The sequence below is a fragment of the Schistocerca nitens genome, chromosome 1 (assembly GCF_023898315.1).
Source record: "Schistocerca nitens isolate TAMUIC-IGC-003100 chromosome 1, iqSchNite1.1, whole genome shotgun sequence".
Lineage (NCBI taxonomy): Eukaryota > Metazoa > Arthropoda > Insecta > Orthoptera > Acrididae > Schistocerca > Schistocerca nitens.
In genome coordinates, this window is record NC_064614.1 from 1,091,197,730 (window position 1) to 1,091,215,652 (window position 17,923).

The window sequence follows — 17,923 nt, forward strand, 5'->3', positions numbered from 1 at the left end:
GGGGACAGGGTGTTTGTGTTGTCCTCACCATATCATCATCATCATCATCAGCTAGATTGGACTATGTAAAAAAAAACTAACTGTGCAGAAATTGGGGCTTTGTACGGACGCTGATGACCACGCAGTTGAGCGCCCCACAATTCAAACATCATCATCATCATCATCATCATACTTTATTCGTGTCCACTACATTTTTAGATGCTAGTGCCAACAACGTAAGTACATCTGAAATCAACAACAGAAGCGGCAAGGGCCGCCAGGCAGACAACTTGTACCGAGGCTGCTCGACTTGCGTTGCCTGCACCCGCCCTCGTGGTAACCTGCAAGGGGTGAATGGCGAGGGGGTGGGGGTAGCGCCTGACTCGCAGCGCGGCAAGTGTTCCTTAATACGAGTTTACGGCGGTGGTGGGGAGCAGTTAACCCGGTCCAGAGCGGCGGAGGGGGGGGGGGGAAGCTGACCGCCAAGCTGCGCTAGAGATGCGGCCGTTGCTAGTTTGCTTACGCATCCTCTTCCCTGTCTTTGTTGGATCCACTCTCCTCATGAATAAATGCGGTTCCGGGCATCCTTTTTGATTCTCTCGTTTCCGTTAGTACATGTTGACCTCAAGATAACACCAGGTGTCTCTTTTGTTACCGTGACAAAGCTAGTTCGGGTGCCTGGTACGAATGACAAGTTCCTTTATGGTTTTGTTCGCATTTTGCCTAACGTTACTTGCTCGTATCTACGATGAACGTTATACTGCGTCGTTACTGGCAGTTACGGCTGTTGGTCTGTAAAGCGCAATTATCGATAAATTACTTTAATTTTCTCCTCTATGCGAAATTGCTGAATCTAAGTAACTGGATATTCAGGGCCGTTAATTTGAAGCAAATGTACGTTGTACAAACTCTTCCCTTTCAGGCTGTCGTCAGTAACGCAATACGTTCGCGAAAACCATTATTTCGGAGAATAAATTCTGTTCCATGGCTGACTGGGCTATACTTTAGAAACTACTCACCCGAGGACATATTAAAGGCACTAGTACTCATAGGGCAAAGCATTTTCATGCGCATTAACCAACTCACAGCGTAAGATCGACTCTCATGTTCGACGTGCTCTGGTAGGCTGCCATGTTTCGGAATTATACACTCTAACATTGGACGACAAATTGTAAAGCTTACAACAGTGCGATTGAGCTGGGTTTGAAGCAACAGGGAGGCTACAATAAACTACCATCCTTTACAAAAACGCCTACTACAGGCTTTTGGAATCAAAACAAGGCCGGCCGGAGTGGCCGAGCGGTTCTAGGCGCTCCAGTCCGGAACCGCGAGACCGCTACGGTCGCAAGTTCGAATCCTGCATCGGGCATGGATGTGTGTGATATCCTTAGGTTAGTTAGGTTTAATTAGTTCTAAGTTTTAGGGGACTGATGACCTCAGAAGTTAAGCCCATGGTGCTCAGAGCCAATTAAAACCAACTTTTATCTTCAAAAGTAAGGCTTTCAAACATATATCGTCCCATCATTCGACCCATAATTCTCTTAAACAGATGTTGCTAAAGATAAATCGGAATGTTAGAGGGAAGTACGTTTAGAGTGTAACGTCCGGATCATTAGAAACACAGGACGTTCGAGAAATCGGTTTTGGGCTATTGATATGAACCAACGTGACATTCGTTTTATCGAAATCTGGCCGGGAATTAAATCCCTTCTAAATAGCTGCTGCGGTATTTTAATCTAGTAACACGCATTTACTTCGGACTTACACAGAAAATCTTTTGGGGAACATTCGTGTTATCGCACAATAGGGGTGAGAGTATCACTGATATGATGCGACTTGGGGTGGCAGTCACTGAAACAAAGGCTTTTTTGTGGCGAGATCTATTTACGAAATTTCAGTCACCAACTTTCTCTTCCGAATCCGAAAACATTTTGTTGACACCCACCTAAGTAGGGAGAAATGATCATCATATGAGAAATCAGAGTTCGAACGGAAAGATTTAGCTGTTCCTTTTTCCTACGCGCCATTCCAGAGTGGAATGCCAGGCACTTAAGTGTGAATTGCAGAGTAACCATGTAGATGTAGCGAACTGGCAGAACAGTCACAATATAGTATTGTTTGGGATTTGGGACACTTCATGCGGGAGAAGAAAGGATGAGATAGCGACTGGTGCCATAGGATCATAGAAATAAGAAAAATTACTGCCCTCTTTTGTCTGACATTTGAACAGATATTTTATTTTCCTGGAACAACATTGTTCACAGAGTTTATTTGCAAGCCTCATGAGGTTACGCGGTATGTCAAAATGTTTCATTTCAGCCTTCCCTCTTTCACAGTCTAAATTGTAAAACCATGTCAAACTGCTGCTACATAAATCCAAGTCATGGAAACTGTCTTAAATCTTATTCAGCAGATAATGTGTATGCGTAATAGTTCACTCCATGCCCTGCATTTATTGCATAGCACTGTAATAAAATATTCTGTATTTTCTTCGGGCTCCTAGTCTGTTTCGGCTTTGGTTATTTTGTGACAACGGAGAATGTGTCGTTCGTGATCACGTATCTGCCTGATCTGTCCGAAATTAAGAAGTAATGCCTCAAAAATGTGAGTGAATCTAATAAGGGCACTCTAGAAAATAATAATTCTAGCACACTGCACGTTCGCAAAACGATTCACTTTTGATTCAAAACCTTTGTTTCGAATCTCATTATTTTCGAAGAAATAAACACAGACTGCCCCAATGACTGCCACCATTTAGGAGCCAGTGGACTACGCAGTTAACTGCCGTTACTATGGCTCGTTATAGCAATTAGAGCGAGCCTATTAAGCCTTTGGGTTCCTTTATTGCAGTCATAATTCGTGGTCAAGTTCACAGTATTTCAGAGGAGATGACACAGACTCTCGGTAAAGGCAGTCGCTAAACTTGTCATCCCGCCAACTACGTAAATCAAAAGCATAACCATAGAGAAGATTGTCTACAGCAGGGCTTCCCAACCTGCGGTCCGCGAACCCCTTTGGGGTCCGCCGGCTCTTTCTAGGGAGTCCGCGACCACCTTTCACCAAATCGTGTAAAATAATGAGTAAAATTTTTGAATAAAAATGTGAAAATCAAATTCATTACTTTTTTTTCGTGTGAAAAACATGTGTACTTTTCAGGTTGCCCTCCATGGGGTGGGTGCACGCAACGACATTGGGTTAGATAGAGCAGCAATCAGTCGTGGAATTAAGTTGCTTTAATATGACATTTATAGTCACAACGCACATCAGATTTCGGCCTGTGTCAGGTCATTATCAATGCAGTGCGGAATTGTAGCAGTTGTTCGTTACTCAATGGTTGAACTGTGTAAGCATTCACTTGAGCAAAAAGCAGCCAAAACAAAAAATCTGTTATTATACGAGATATATTTAATATACCAGGTGATCAAAAAGTCAGTATAAATTTGAAAACTGAATAAAACACGGAATAATGTAAATAGAGAGGTACAAATTGACACACATGCTTGGAATGGCATGGGGTTTTATTAGAACCAAAAAAATACAAAAGTTCAAGAAATGCCGACAGATGGCACTTCGTCTGATCAGAACAGCAATAATTAGCATTTTAAGTAAGACAAAGCAAAGATGATGTTCTTTACAGGAAATGCTCAATATGTCCACCATCATTCCTCAACAATAGCTGTAGTCGAGGAATAATGTTGTGAACAACACTGTAAAGCATGTCCGGAGTTATGGTGAGGCATTGGCATCGAATGTTGTCTTTCAGCATCCCTAGAGACGTCGGTCGATCACGATACACCTGCGACATCAGGTAACCCCAAAGCCAATAATCGCACGGACTGAGGTCTGGGGACGTAGAAGGCCAAGCATGACGAAAGTGGCGGCTGACCACACGATCATCACCAAACGACGCGCGCAAGAGATCTTTCATGCGTCTAGTAATATGGGCTGGAGCGGCATCCTGCATAAGCATCGTACGTTCCAGCAGGTGTTTATCAGCCAGGCTGGGGATGATGAGATTCTGTAACATATCGGCGTACCTCTCACCCGTCACGATAGCAGTTACAAAACCAGAATCACGCATTTCCTCGAAGAAAAAAGGCCCGATAACGGTAGATGTGGTAAATCCAACCCATACCGTGACTTTCTCGTCGTGCTATGGAGTTTCCACGACAGTTCTAGGATTTTCGGTAGCCCAAATTCTGCAGTTGTGGGCGTTGACAGACCCTCGGAGCGTGAAATGAGCTTCGTCGGTCCACAACACGTTACTCAACCAATCGTCATCTTCCGCCATCTTTTGAAACGCCCACATCGCAAATGCCCTCCGCTTCAGTAAATCGCCAGGATTTTGTACGGATAGCATCTGAGGGTACGTCTAACTGCCAACCAAACAGTAGTGTACGGTATGAGCCGGCCGGGGTGCCCGAGCGGTTCTAGGCGCTACAATCTCGAACTGCACGACCGCTACGGTCGCAGGTTCGAATCCTGCCTCGGGCATGGATGTGTGTGATGTCCTTAGGTTAGATGGGTTTAAGTAGTTCTAAGTTTTGGGGGCTGCTAAGTTCTAGCGGATTGATGACCTCAGATGCTAAGTTCCATAGTGCTCAGAGCCATTTGAACCATTTGTATGGAATGCCGGTGCGACGTGCGACTGCACGAGCGCTGACTTCCCCGTGCATAGACGAACCCGCTACAGTCTCCATGTCTTCCTAAACTGTCTCAGCAGCATTACGCCTTGTGCTCCGTCGGCCACTACGGGGTCTATCGTCTAAACGACCCGTGGCTTCGAACTTCGATATCATTCTCGCCACAGCTGCATTTGTCAACGGACCTTTACCCGTTCGAATCCCTTTGCTATGGCGATAGGATCGTTACGCTGAACTGGAACATTCCCTATTGTGATAATACAGCTTCACTAAAAGCGCCTTTTCAGGTAACATGCTGCCACTGTTGGCGCATCTGATTATCTCTCTCATTACAGATCCTTTTGTACACGATTGTCATGCGCAGTCACTGACGTTTTGCTGTCCAGTACCGTCTGTCGGACATTTTGTGAACTTTGGTTTTTTTTGTTCTAATAAAACCCCATGTCATTCCAAGCATGTGTGTCAATTCATCCGGTATTTTTTATTCTAATAGCATCTTGCTTACCTTTTCAGGTAACGTCAACATGCTGCGACTGCTGGCGCATCTGATTCTCTCTCTCATTACAGATCCTTTTCTACACGATTGTCATGCGCAGCCACTGACGTTTTGCTGTCAAGCACCATCTGTCAGACATTTTGTGAACTTTGGTTTCTTTTTCTAATAAAACCCCATGTCATTCCAAGCATGTGTGTCAATTTTTACCTCTCTATCTACATTATTCCGTGGTTTATTAAGTTTTAAAATTTATACTGACTTTTTCATCACCCGATATTTTTTATTCTAATAGCATCTTTCGGACCCCTCTGGCATATCTCGCGGACCCCTGGGGGACCGCGGACCACCTGCTCTAAGGTTTTAAGAACACTCGGAAAACTTCAAAGTCGATTTTCTCGGAATTTCTGAGCGCTGTGTCAAACTGCTTTTGATGATTGACATGTGAGTTCTGAACTTCACGTACAGAAAATATATAAAAAAAATTAAAAAATACGATTGTGGTGTGGTCTCCTTGTGAACATTTCGACGAGCAGGACCTGAGTATGGGCGTAGTGCCGTGCGAGCTACAGTCGGAGGCGAGAGCGGCCCGCGCGCATCGCTGGAAACGCGCACAAGGCAGTGTCGCGCCCCCTGCTTTTGTATATGGTGTATGTTATTTGTGTGCAAATGACGGGACTGAGGGGTGGGGCGCCCCGCGGGGCGTGTCGTGCCAGGCAGGCGCCACCGCGTCACGCCGCGCCGCCGACGTGTCACACGCCGCTGCAGCCGCCGCCGCCACCTGGCCTCGCTACGACACTGCGCCGCGACGCCCCGCCTGGACCACGCTGCCTCACCTGTCTCAGGAGCTGCGCAAACAATGACAGCAGTGCAGTCTGTGCTTCGGAAGTATTTAGAAAACTGTCCTCGCGAGAAACACCGTTCCGCATACCTCCGGAGAGTTGGGGTGCTGATAACATGTCGATAATCCTCCCAAACATATCGATATAAGTCGACAAGATTTCTACGTATATGTCATATCGATATCAATCTGACATATAATAAAAATATCGACTCACGAAATTGAAGTCTGATATCGATGTGACATGTGGAGAAATATTGTCGATATATATCGATATGTTTCGGAGGACTATATATATATATATATATATATATATATATATATATATATATATATATATATATTGCAATTTTCGATAGATATTAGAAGTTCTTTTGAAATTGTAATACAACGTAATTTTACTTTCAGTCTCTGAAGGCCTCCTACTACTTTCTGAGCTTTCGTCACGTCCGGTCTTTCTCTTTGGCTGTGTGTAGCAAGTGTTGTTGCCATAAAGAAGTAGTCCGATTGCAATGGGGGTGGCGGTGTGAATGAAATAACAAGGTAACCAATGTGAAGAAATACACTACTGGCCATTAAAATTGCTACACCAAGAAGCAAGCAGATGATAAACGGGTATTCATTGGACAAATATACTAGAACTCACATGTGATTACACTTTCGAGCAATTCGCGTGCACAGATCCTGAGAAATCAGTACCCAGAACAACCACCTCTCGCCGTAACAACGGCCTTGATACGCCTGGGCATTGAGTCAAACAGAGCTTGGATGGCGTGTACAGGTACAGCTAGCTGCACATGCAGCTTCAACGCGGTACCCCAGTTCATCAAGAGTAGTGACGGCGTGTTGTGACGAGCCAGTTGCTCGGCCACCATTGACCAGACGTTTTCAATTGGTGAGAGATCTGGAGAATGTGCTGGCCAGGGCAGCAGTCGAATATTTTCTGTATCCAGAAAGGCCCGTACAGTACCTGCAACATGCGGACGTGCATTATCCTGCTGAAATGTAGGGTTTTGCAGGGATCGAATGAAGGGTAGAGCCACATCTGAAATGTAACGTCCACTGTTCAAAGTGCCGTCATGCGAACAAGAGGGGACCGAGACGTGTAACCCATAGCACCCCATACCATCACGACGGGTGATACGTCAGTATGGCGATGACGAATACACGCTTCCAATGTGCGTTCACCGCGATGTCGCCAAACACGGATGCGACCATCATGATGCTCTGAACAGAACCTGGATTCATAAGAAAAAATGACGTTTGGTCATTCGTGCACCCAGGATCGTCGTTGAGTACACCATCGCAGGCGCTCCTGGTTGTGATGCAGCGTCAAGAGTCTCCGAGCTGATAATCCATGCTGCTGCAAACGTCGTCGAACTTTCGTGTAGAGGGTTGTCGTCTTGCAAACGTCCCCATCTGTTGACTCAGGGATCGAAACGTGGCTGCACGATCCGTTACAGTCATGCGGATAACATGCCTGTGATCTCGACTGCTAGTGATACGAGGCCGTTCGGATCCAGCACGGCGTTCCGTATTACCCTCCTGAACCCACCGATTCCATATTCTGCTAACAGTAATTGGACCTCGACCAACGCGAGCAGCAATGTCGCGATACGATAAACCGCAATCGCGATAGGCTACAATCCGACCTTTGTCAAAGTCGGAAACGTGATGGTACCCATTTTTCCTCCTTACACGAGGCATCACAACAACGTTTCACCAGGAAACGCCGGTCAACTGGTGTTTGTGTATGAGATATCGGTTGGAAACTTTCCTCATGTCAGCACGTTGTAGGTGTCGCCACCGGGGCCAACCTTGTGTGAATGCTGTGAAAAGCTAATCATTTGCATATCACAGCATCTTCTTCCTGTCGGTTAAATTTCGCGCTTGTAGCACGTCATCTTCGTGGTGTAGCAATTTTAATGGCCAGTAGTGTAGCATATCAGTTGCGTTAAAAAACAGTCTTTAACGCATGCGTTTTGACGCATGTGTTAAAAAACAGTGTTTAACGCAACTAGTGTGCTATTTATTCACATATGGATGCTTCAAAAACAGTTACTGAAACTAAAGAACAAAAGTCTAAATGAATAGATTGGTCTTTGCGGAGGACGAAGACGTGACAGGAAATGCTGACGTAATCGGCACTCCAGAAACTGAAAAGTTTAACTCTACCACGCAATTTTCAAACTACAACTTCTAGGTTGCTGGCGCCAGCACAAACGGAAAAAACAGGGAAGTCGACACGAAGTGTTCCGCGCCGGCCTGAGTGGCCGAGCGGTTAAAGGCGCTACAGTCTGGAACCGCACGACCGCTACGGTCGCAGGTTCGAATCCTGCCTCGGGCATGGATGTGTGTGATGTCCTTAGGTTGGTTAGGTTTAAGTAGTTCTAAGTTCTACGGGACTTATGACCACAGCAGTTGAGTCCCATAGTGCTCAGAGCCAACGAAGTGTTCCGAACAAATCCGATATGTGACGAAATGGAACGGCGGATCCATCAGACACCTTTTATTGTGCCACTTACCCGCAGTTACCATTGTTAGCAAAGGGGTTATCATTAATTTTAATCTTAATATTCAACAGCCTCAGTTGCACCGTTTACCTAGAATTAACCTAGGTTTCAGTCGGGATAACCCAACCTTCTTCAGAATAACAGTAACTACTGTTTGTCCATAGTGGACATCGTCAAGTTAAAACCACAAATCCATAAATTATCGTCAGACTATAAAACTTATCTGCAACTGCCTCGGCCCCTTTTCGCGACCGCGATGCAGCAGCCACTCGTTTGGCTTTCAGTTCTTACTCTAACAAGTACAAGCAGGTTGACAGCTTGTTTATTTACAGAATATCTAATAATAAATCAATATTTAAATTGTTGTTGTTGTGGTCTTCAGTCCTGAGACTGGTTTGATGCAGCTCTCCATGCTACTCTATCCTGTGCAAGCTTCTTCATCTCCCAGTACCTACTGCAACCTACATCCTTCTGAATCTGCTTAGTGTCTTCATCTCTTGGTCTCCCTCTACGATTCTTACCCTCCACGCTGCCCTCCAATACTAAATTGGCGATCCTTTGATGCCTTAGAACATGTCCTACCAATCGATCCCTTCTTCTGGTCAAGTTGTGCCACAAACTTCTCTTCTCCCCAATCCTATTCAATACTTCCTCATTAGTTATGTCATCTACCCATCTAATCTTCAGCATTCTTCTGTAGTACCACATTTCGAAAGCTTCTATTCTCTTCTTGTCCAAACTATTTATCGTCCGTGTTTCACTGCCATACATGGCTACCAGAAATGACTTCCTGACACTTAAATCTATACTCGATGTTAACAAATTTCTCTTCTTCAGAAACGCTTGCCTTGCCATTGCCAGTCTACATTTTATATCCTCTCTACTTCGACCATCATCAGTTATCTCGCTCCCCAAATAGCAAAACTCCTTTACTACTTTTAGTGTCTCATTTCCTAATCGAACTCCCTCAGCATCACCCGACTTAATTTGACTACATTCCATTATCCTCGTTTTGGTTTTGTTGGTGCTCATCTTTTATATCCTCCTTTCAAGACACTGTCCATTCCATTCAACTGCTCTTCCAAGTCCTTTGCTGTCTCTGACAGAATTACAATGTCATCGGCGAACCTCAAAGTTTTTATTTCTTCTCCATGGATTTTAATACTTACTCCGAATTTTTCTTTTGTTTCCTTTACTGCTTGCTCAATATACGGATTGAATAACATCGGGGAGAGGCTACAACCCTGTCTTAGTCCCTTCCCAACCACTGCTTCCCTTTCATGCCCCTCGACTCTTATCAGCTCTAAAACTGGCAGTATGTTTACAATATGCAGCCGTAATATTTTATTTTTTATTTATTTATTTATTTTCCAGTACGTCGGTATTTTTCCCATCAGTTTTATATATGTGTGTGATATTTTTCGTTATATAGAGAGCTGAAAATGATATTTTCAAATATCGCAATATCGACTTTCAATTAGTTTTAAAAATATCAGTAGTCCTACAGGAAACTATCAACGAATTGTCCAATCCGTTCCGCCCAGAATGGCTGTTTGGCTGTTGTTTGCATTCCAGAAGTGTTTGGCTCAGTGGTTGATTTTAGATCTGAAGACGGCCTAATTCATTTCATTCCAACCACAACCATACAAATACGTGATCTGCGAGGGTGGTTTGATAAGTCTGATAAATTTCCACGAAAGAACGGAACATTTTTGTTGTGCCTTCAGTGTTGGTAAGCTTGATTATTCCAAGGATCATATACAGAACGTCAACAATGTCCATGTCTACAGTCCATTGTTGACAGCCGTCAAAATTTATCAGTGTGTCGACTGCGATTAAATCTAACGAATTTTATTTGAATCGTTCGACTGCCGCACAGATCAAAACAGGGGTGGATGAAGTTCACGCGGACTCTGCACTATCATTGAAAACCATTACTGTTGGATTAATGAATTGAAACGTGGTCAGGCCGGCCGAAGTGGCCGTGCGGTTAAAGGCACTGCAGTCTGGAACCGCAAGACCGCTACGGTCGCAGGTTCGAATCCTGCCTCGGGCATGGGTGTTTGTGATGTCCTTAGGTTAGTTAGGTTTAACTAGTTCTAAGTTCTAGGGGACTAATGACCTCAGCAGTTGAGTCCCATAGTGCTCAGAACCATTTGAAACGTGGTCAGACAAGCACCGAAGACAATGCGCGCTCCGGTTGTCCAACTGAGGTCTCCATAAAAGAAACCATCGACGTAATCCAAAACACAGTAATGTAAGACCTCCGGATTCGTGAGATTTCTGAGAGTGTAGACATCTCAACAGATCAAGTGCATAATATCCTGCACGGAGAACTGGCTATGAAGAAGCTATGTGCGAGGAGGGCCACGATTGCTCGCAGTCGACCAAAAGCGTATCTCGCATAACATTTCAACACAATGTCTGGAGATGTTTAATCGCAATCCCCGCAAGAATTTGCGCTGATTTGTGACAATTGATGAAACGAGGATCCATCATTACGTTGGAGTCAAAACGGCACTCAAAATAATGGACATAGACTGTTGAAAGCGCATCGAAGAAGGCAAAGACCATTTTGTCAGCTGGTAATGTGATGACCATTGTTCTTTGGAACTGCCAAGGAATAACCCTCGCAGATACGTGAGAATAGCTGGACCCTATTAGGCTTCATTGTTGGATGGTTTGAAATTTGCGCTGGCTGAAGAAAGGGAAGCGAAGGCATTCTACTTCCAGTACAGACAAGCCTAGTGCAAACGTATAGACTGAGGAACTCTTTTCTTTTCCTTTTAACTCATTTTGAGCGCGCGTGGTTGTGCGTGCGCGTACAATAAAAAACTGATTGTACCGTTTCAACAAGTACGACGTATTTGTCTAGCCCCGAGGCAGTTGCTCCTGTAATGCAGAAGAACCTAACAAACCCGTGACATGGGTCGGGGAGCTGTCTTGTACCGGCACCTTGATACGCGTACTACGACGTAGCTTGGTTCTGCCTGCCTCGGGCGTGGGCGGGCGCAACACCCGCACTTCCTGCTCTGCCGCCGCTCACGGGAAACATTAATTTCTTTAGTGATTACAGGTGGAAGCATTACGAGCCAGCGCAGGCAGGAAATGCTGACCACCTTCAACTAGCAGCCATTTAATTGTCTGCCGTGAGCTCCTGTCCGCTTCTTATAAGCCTTGACCTCGGCGACGATAGGACATTACAGCTCTAAACGCCCTTCCTCCATATTGCGGGTCTTACTTTTAATTGTATTTCTTACAGTCGACCTAATATCTGAGCAGCTTTTCCAGATAAAATGAATTAATACTTATTAATATTACAATGAAATGAACACCCTTAGCTGCTTACAGGCGTTGACATACGACAACGGGGACAGATGAAAATGTGTGCCCCGACCGCGACTCGAACCCGGGATCTCCTGCTTACATGGCAGACGCGCTATCCATCTTTTTTTTTTAAATCTCATTTTGTTCGCTTTTGTTCGTTGCATCTGCTCGGGGCGGACGTCGTAAGACAGCCGTTTAGGTTCGTTGTTGATCGATTAACTCAGATTTTTATTACAGAGGGCTGACAACCCTCTGACCGAACACGCTGAGCTACCGTGCCGGCATTGAGCCACCGAGGACACAGATGATAGCGTGACTGCAGAGATTTATCTCTGGCACGCCTCCCGCGAAACCCACATTCTCAGCGTATTGTCCCGCACTACATTCGTAGTGCCCCCGCTCATTATACTCATTACTCGTGGCGCGTTGCCGATTCCCGTAAGATTTCGGGCTCTGTTTGTGCATTCGCACTGAAGAAGAAGATGGTCAAATGGCCGGTGAGCCTTAACTATATATATACTAAGATGGACATGTCCGAAAGAACAGATACCATCTTAGGATATACTTATTAATATGTCTGCAAGTAGAGGTCGTTAGTCGAAGAGGAGAATGAAGGTGTCCCTCATTTTCGACGGATGTTCGAAAGATCAGAAAAAAGGCTCACTGTGTACAGTCAGGTGACAAAAGCCATGGGATACCGACGTACATATATACAAATTGTGGTAGTACTGTGTACACAAGCTATAAAAGAGCAGTGCGTTGGCGTAGCTGTCATCAGCTGATGCACGCGAAAGGTTTCCGACCTGATTATGGCCCACGACGGAAATTAACGGACTTTTTACGCGGAATGGTAGTTGGAGCTAGACAAGAAACATTCCGTTTCGGAAGTCGTGAAGGAATTCAGCATTCTGAGATCCAGAGAGTCAAGAGAGCCGAGAATACCAAATTTCAAGCATTACCTCTCGCCACGGACTGCACAGTGGCCGACGGCCTTCGATTAACGACCGAGGTCAGCGTCGTTAGCGTACAAATGGTTCAAATGGCTCTGAGCAATAGGGGACTTAACATCTTTGCCGGCCGCGGTGGTCTCGCGGTTCTAGGTGCGCAGTCCGGAACCGTGCGACTGCTACGGTCGCAGGTTCGAATCCTGCCTCGGGCATGGATGTGTGTGATGTCCTTAGGTTGGTTAGGTTTAAGTAGTTCTAAGTTCTAGGGGACTGATGACCACAGCAGTTGAGTCCCATAGTGCTCAGAGCCATTTGAACCACTTAACATCTTAGGTCATCAGTCCCCTAGAACTTAGAACTACTTAAACCTAACTAACCTAAGGACATCACACACATCCATACCCGAGGCAGGATTCGAACCTGTAACCGTAGCAGTCCCTTGTTCCGGACTGCAGCGCCTAGAACCGCACGGCCACCGCGGCCGGCCGTTGCCGTACAGTTGTCAGTGGTAGTAGGCAAGCAACACTACGTGAAATGACGACAGAAATCAATGTGGGAGGGCGGTCAGAGGCGCCATGTCACTAATCGTGCGGCCCCTCACGCACGAGGTTCGAGTCCTCCCTCGGGCATGGGCGTTATTGTGGACTTTAGCGTTAAGTTAGTTTAAGTAGTGTGTAAGTCTAGGGACCGATGACCTCAGCAGTTTTGTCCCTTAGGAATTCACACACACAAATCAATGTGGGACGTACGATGACCGTTCGCGCAGTACGGCGAAATTTGGCGTTCATGGGTTATGGCAGAAGACGACCGACGCGAATGCCCTTGCTAGCAGTACGACATCACTTGCAGCGCCTCTCCTAGGCTTGTGACCATATTCGTTGGACACTAGAGAATTGGAAAACCACATGTTCGAGTGTGACGCAGACCCCATGAAGCCATACACTCAAGTTGTAACGGTGTGGGCTGAGTGTACATGGAATGGACCGGGTCCTCCGGTCCAACAAAACCGATAATTGACTGGAAACAGATATGCTCGGCTACATGGAGAACATTTGCGGCTCTTCATGCACTTCATTTTCGGAAACAAAGGTGCAGTTTTTATGGATGACAATGCGCTATGTTACCGAGCCACAGTTGTTCGAATTTGGTTTGAAAAACATTCTGGACAATTCGAGTGATTGATTTGGCCACTCAGACCGCGCCACATGAACCCCATCGAACATTTATGAGACACAATTCAGAGGTAAGTTCTGTACAAAATCCTACACTGGCAACATCTTCACAATTATCGACGTCTATAGGCAGCACGGCTAAATATTTGAAACTTCCTGCCAGATTAAAACTATGTGCCGGACCGAGACTCAAAGTCGGGACCTTTGCCTTTTGCGGGCAAGTGCTCTACCTCCTGAGCTACTCAAGCACGACTCACGCCCCGTGCTCACAACTTTACTTCTGCCAGTACCTCGTCTCCCACTTTACAAAAGCTCTTCTTCGAGCCTTGCAGAACTAGCACTCGTGAAAGAGGATATTGCGGCAGCTCTGATGGTAGAGCACTTGCCCGCGAAAGACAAAGGTCCCGAGTTCGAGTCTCGGTCCGGCACACAGTTTTAATCTGCCAGGAAGTTTTATATCAGCGCACACTCCGCCGCAGAGTGAAAATCTCATTCTGGAAACATCCCCCAGGCTGTGGTTAAGCCATGTCTCCGCAATATCCTTTCCTTCAGTAGTGCTAGTTCTGCAAGGCTCGCAGGAGAGCTTCTGTAAAGTTTGGAAGATAGGAGACGAGGTACTGGCAGAAGTAAAGTTGTGAGCACGGGGCGTGAGTCGTGCTTGGGTAGCTCAGGAGGTAGAGCACTTGCCCGCAAAAGGCAAAGGTACCGACTTTGAGTCTCGGTCCGGCACATAGTTTTAATCTGGCAGGAAGTTTCAAATATTTAGCCGTGCTGCCTATAGACGTCGATAATTGTGAAGATGTTGCCAGTGTAGGATTTTGTATAGAACTTACCTCTGAATTGTGTCTCATAAATGTTCGATGGGGTTCATGTGGCGCGGTCTGAGTGGCCAAATCAATCACTCGAATTGTCCAGAATGTTTTTCAAACCAAATTCGAACAACTGTGGCTCGGTAACATGGCGCATTGTCATCCATAAAAACTGCGCCTTTGTTTCCGAAAATGAAGTGCATGAAGAGCCGCAAATGTTCTCCATGTAGCCGAGCATATCTGTTTCCAGTCAATTATCGGTTTTGTTGGACCGGAGGACCCGGTCCATTCCATGTACACTCAGCCCACACCATTACAACTTGAGTGTATGGCTTCATGGGGTCTGCGTCACACTCGAACATGTGGTTTTCCAATTCTCTAGTGTCCAACGAATATGGTCACAAGCCTAGGAGAGGCGCTGCAAGTGATGTCGTGCTGTTAGCAAGGGCATTCGCGTCGGTCGTCTGCTGCCATAACCCATAAACGCCAAATTTCGCCGCACTGCCCGAACGGATACGGTCATCGTACGTCCCACATTGGTTTGTTTGTGTGAATTCCTAAGGGACCAAATTGCTGCAGAGTGAAAATCTCATTCTTCCAACGACTTGCTGAGTCCGTGCCACGTCGAGTTGCTGCACTACTCAGGGGAAAGGAGTTCCGGCACGATGTTAGGAAATATCCAATGACTTTGTCACCTCGGTGTAAAAAGAGCTACAAAATGGTGACAAATTGCTCACTTAACGTACATAGCTCAAGTGGGCCGTCCGTAAATTTGAGACTGAGGGGGAGAAGGACTGCGTATCGCCGCTACGAAAGCGCGCGGCAATTTGTTGTTCTGGGACACGGCGGCGAGGATTGCCGGGAGCGGCGCGACGCACAGACTTAACTCCCGAACGGAGGATTGCTTGCGCGACCCCGCGGCGCCTGCCTAATAATTTATCCGCATTGACCTCGGCGAGAGCTCCTCCACTTGGCGGGTGGGTCAGCTGCTCTATTTCAGCCACTTGGCGGTCCTCGTTTAACCGCAGAGATTGTCAGACGCCGGAAGGCCACTCTTCCAATTGCCGCAGCAAGTCTCCGTACACTCAGAGGAGGATGCGGCTACCACTATTCCGCTATCATTTTCCTGTATTTCATGTTTCCCTGTAATCACCGTTAGTGGTACGGGGTGACACCAAGCCTCTTGTTGTAGAGTATGTTGTTTGTTGTTGTGGTCTTCAGTCCAGAAAATGGTTTGATGCAGCTCTCCGTGCTACTCTGTCCTGTGCAAGCTTCTTCATCTCCATATACCTACTGCAACCTACATCCTTCTCAATCTGCTCAGTGTATTCATCTGTTGGTCTCCAACCGGCCGCGGTGGCCGAGCGGTTCTAGGCGCTTCAGTCCGGAACCGCGCGACTGCTACGGTCGCAGGTTCGAATCCTGCCTCGGGCATGGATGTGTGTGATGTCCTTAGGTTAGCTAGGGTTAAGTAGTTCTAAGTTCTAGGGGACTGAAGACCTCAGATGTTAAGTCCCATAGTACTCAGAACCATTTGAACCATTTTTGTTGGTCTCCTTCTATCACTCTAAAGAGTGGTAGAGAATACGCTACGTTAATTTTGCACACTTAAAGCCGTGTGCCAGAGCATACGTACGTGAACACGTATTTTTCAAGTATAGTGTCCATCCGACTGAAACTACCCGCGCACTCATCAAAAATCGATTCAAAGTTTCAACCTGTCGCCAGAGTGGCCGTCACGAAATTAGAAACCTCAAGGTCACACCCGCTACCTGCAGTCCACAGGTGCTAAGTGCTGTCATTCGCCTCCTTCATAGCTCTGTTGCAGTATGTAAGCGCCAAGTGTGGTTTCAGTCTTCCGTGGAACGGTGCATTGACGTGTGTTTTGTTGTATGCGGAATGCATGAGCGGGCCCTACATCTAGTGTTACTCCAGCCGGTGTGCGTAAAGGGCGAGAAGACATTCGAAAACAATCTAAAATCATCGTATCGAATGTACTGAAATTTTTTTACTGATCTGGCTAACGGTGAAGAAACCATGAGTAATATAAATGTTGCGCAAGTTCGTGAAATGAAAACAAAAGCTTATTGTATTTCGGAATTAAGAGTGCAGTAAACTCGACATAATCTTTAGATGTGAGTATATGGTTTGGTTCTGTGTCGTCAACAGGTTGAAGTAACAAATTATTTTTCTTAAATGTGTTTTGTGACGTAATTATTTCTTTTTCGTTGTAGCGGGCAAGAATTTTATTTTGGAAAGTACTCCTAGACTAAAAATAGAGACGTCTATAATTTCTTTCGGAATTGTTACCAACATTTGAAATTACCACTAATGGCATTGCTATGAGATGGTGAGATGACCGTGAAGTGCCTATTTTCGTGACGGCCGCAATAGTACATCTACGGGGTGATTTTTTCCACCGTGTACGAACTCCACGGATTCTTATAGATGCTGCGGTCTGAACCGCGCGACCGGTACGGTCGCAGGTTCGAATCCTGCCTTGGGCATGGATGTGTGTGATGTCCTTAGGTTAGTTAGGTTTAACTAGTTCTAAGTTCTAGGGGACTAATGACCTCAGAAGTTGAGTCCCTTAGTGCTCAGAGCCATTTGAACCAAAAGTTTTTGTTTTTATATCCTTTAAATACTCCAAAGTTTTGTGTACGTAGTTTTCCTCATACTGTATATTTTCTCAGTAACTACTGAACACCTCACGAATCACATCACGAGAAAAATATTTCCGGCATGGTTTGACTTTCAGTTATAAAACACAAGGAAGGTTAGGGTTTAATGACCCTTCAACGACGGAGCACAAGCAAGGTTTATTTTTGGGGAAGAAAATCGGTTGCCCTTTTTGAAAGAAATCGCTTAAGGAGTTTACAGAAATCACGGAAAACCTAAATCTGCCTAACCTTTCAAGTGTACGCTATTTTGATTAGCACTCATTGATTGTACACAGCACTTATTGTACACAGCAAATTTGTTTTTGTAATACACTAATGATGGACAAAATAATGGACGCAGTTTTTTCTCGATCCTATGGTAATGAAGAGCCATTTCCTTCGACAGTGTTTTGCTGTTACGGTATTTTAATATATGGCATAGTCATACCAGGGTACTTCACCTATGTGCAACATATCTTCGCTATGTCGTGTGAGACGGGGGTACATGGCTGAATTTCAAAAAAGGACTGATTGTTGCG

At 45.7% G+C, this 17,923-nt stretch overlaps 1 protein-coding gene and 1 non-coding gene across 3 annotated transcripts in view; both read left to right on the forward strand.

Annotated features, from left to right (window-relative positions):
- Positions 1–17,923, forward strand: part of LOC126198581 (helicase domino-like) — a 582,238-nt gene that overhangs the window by 168,978 nt on the left and 395,337 nt on the right. The window lies entirely within an intron of this gene.
- On the forward strand, positions 8,220–8,303 carry Trnas-gga (transfer RNA serine (anticodon GGA)). The gene is given in 2 exon segments: positions 8,220–8,259; positions 8,269–8,303. It is a non-coding gene; the product is annotated as a tRNA-Ser (tRNA).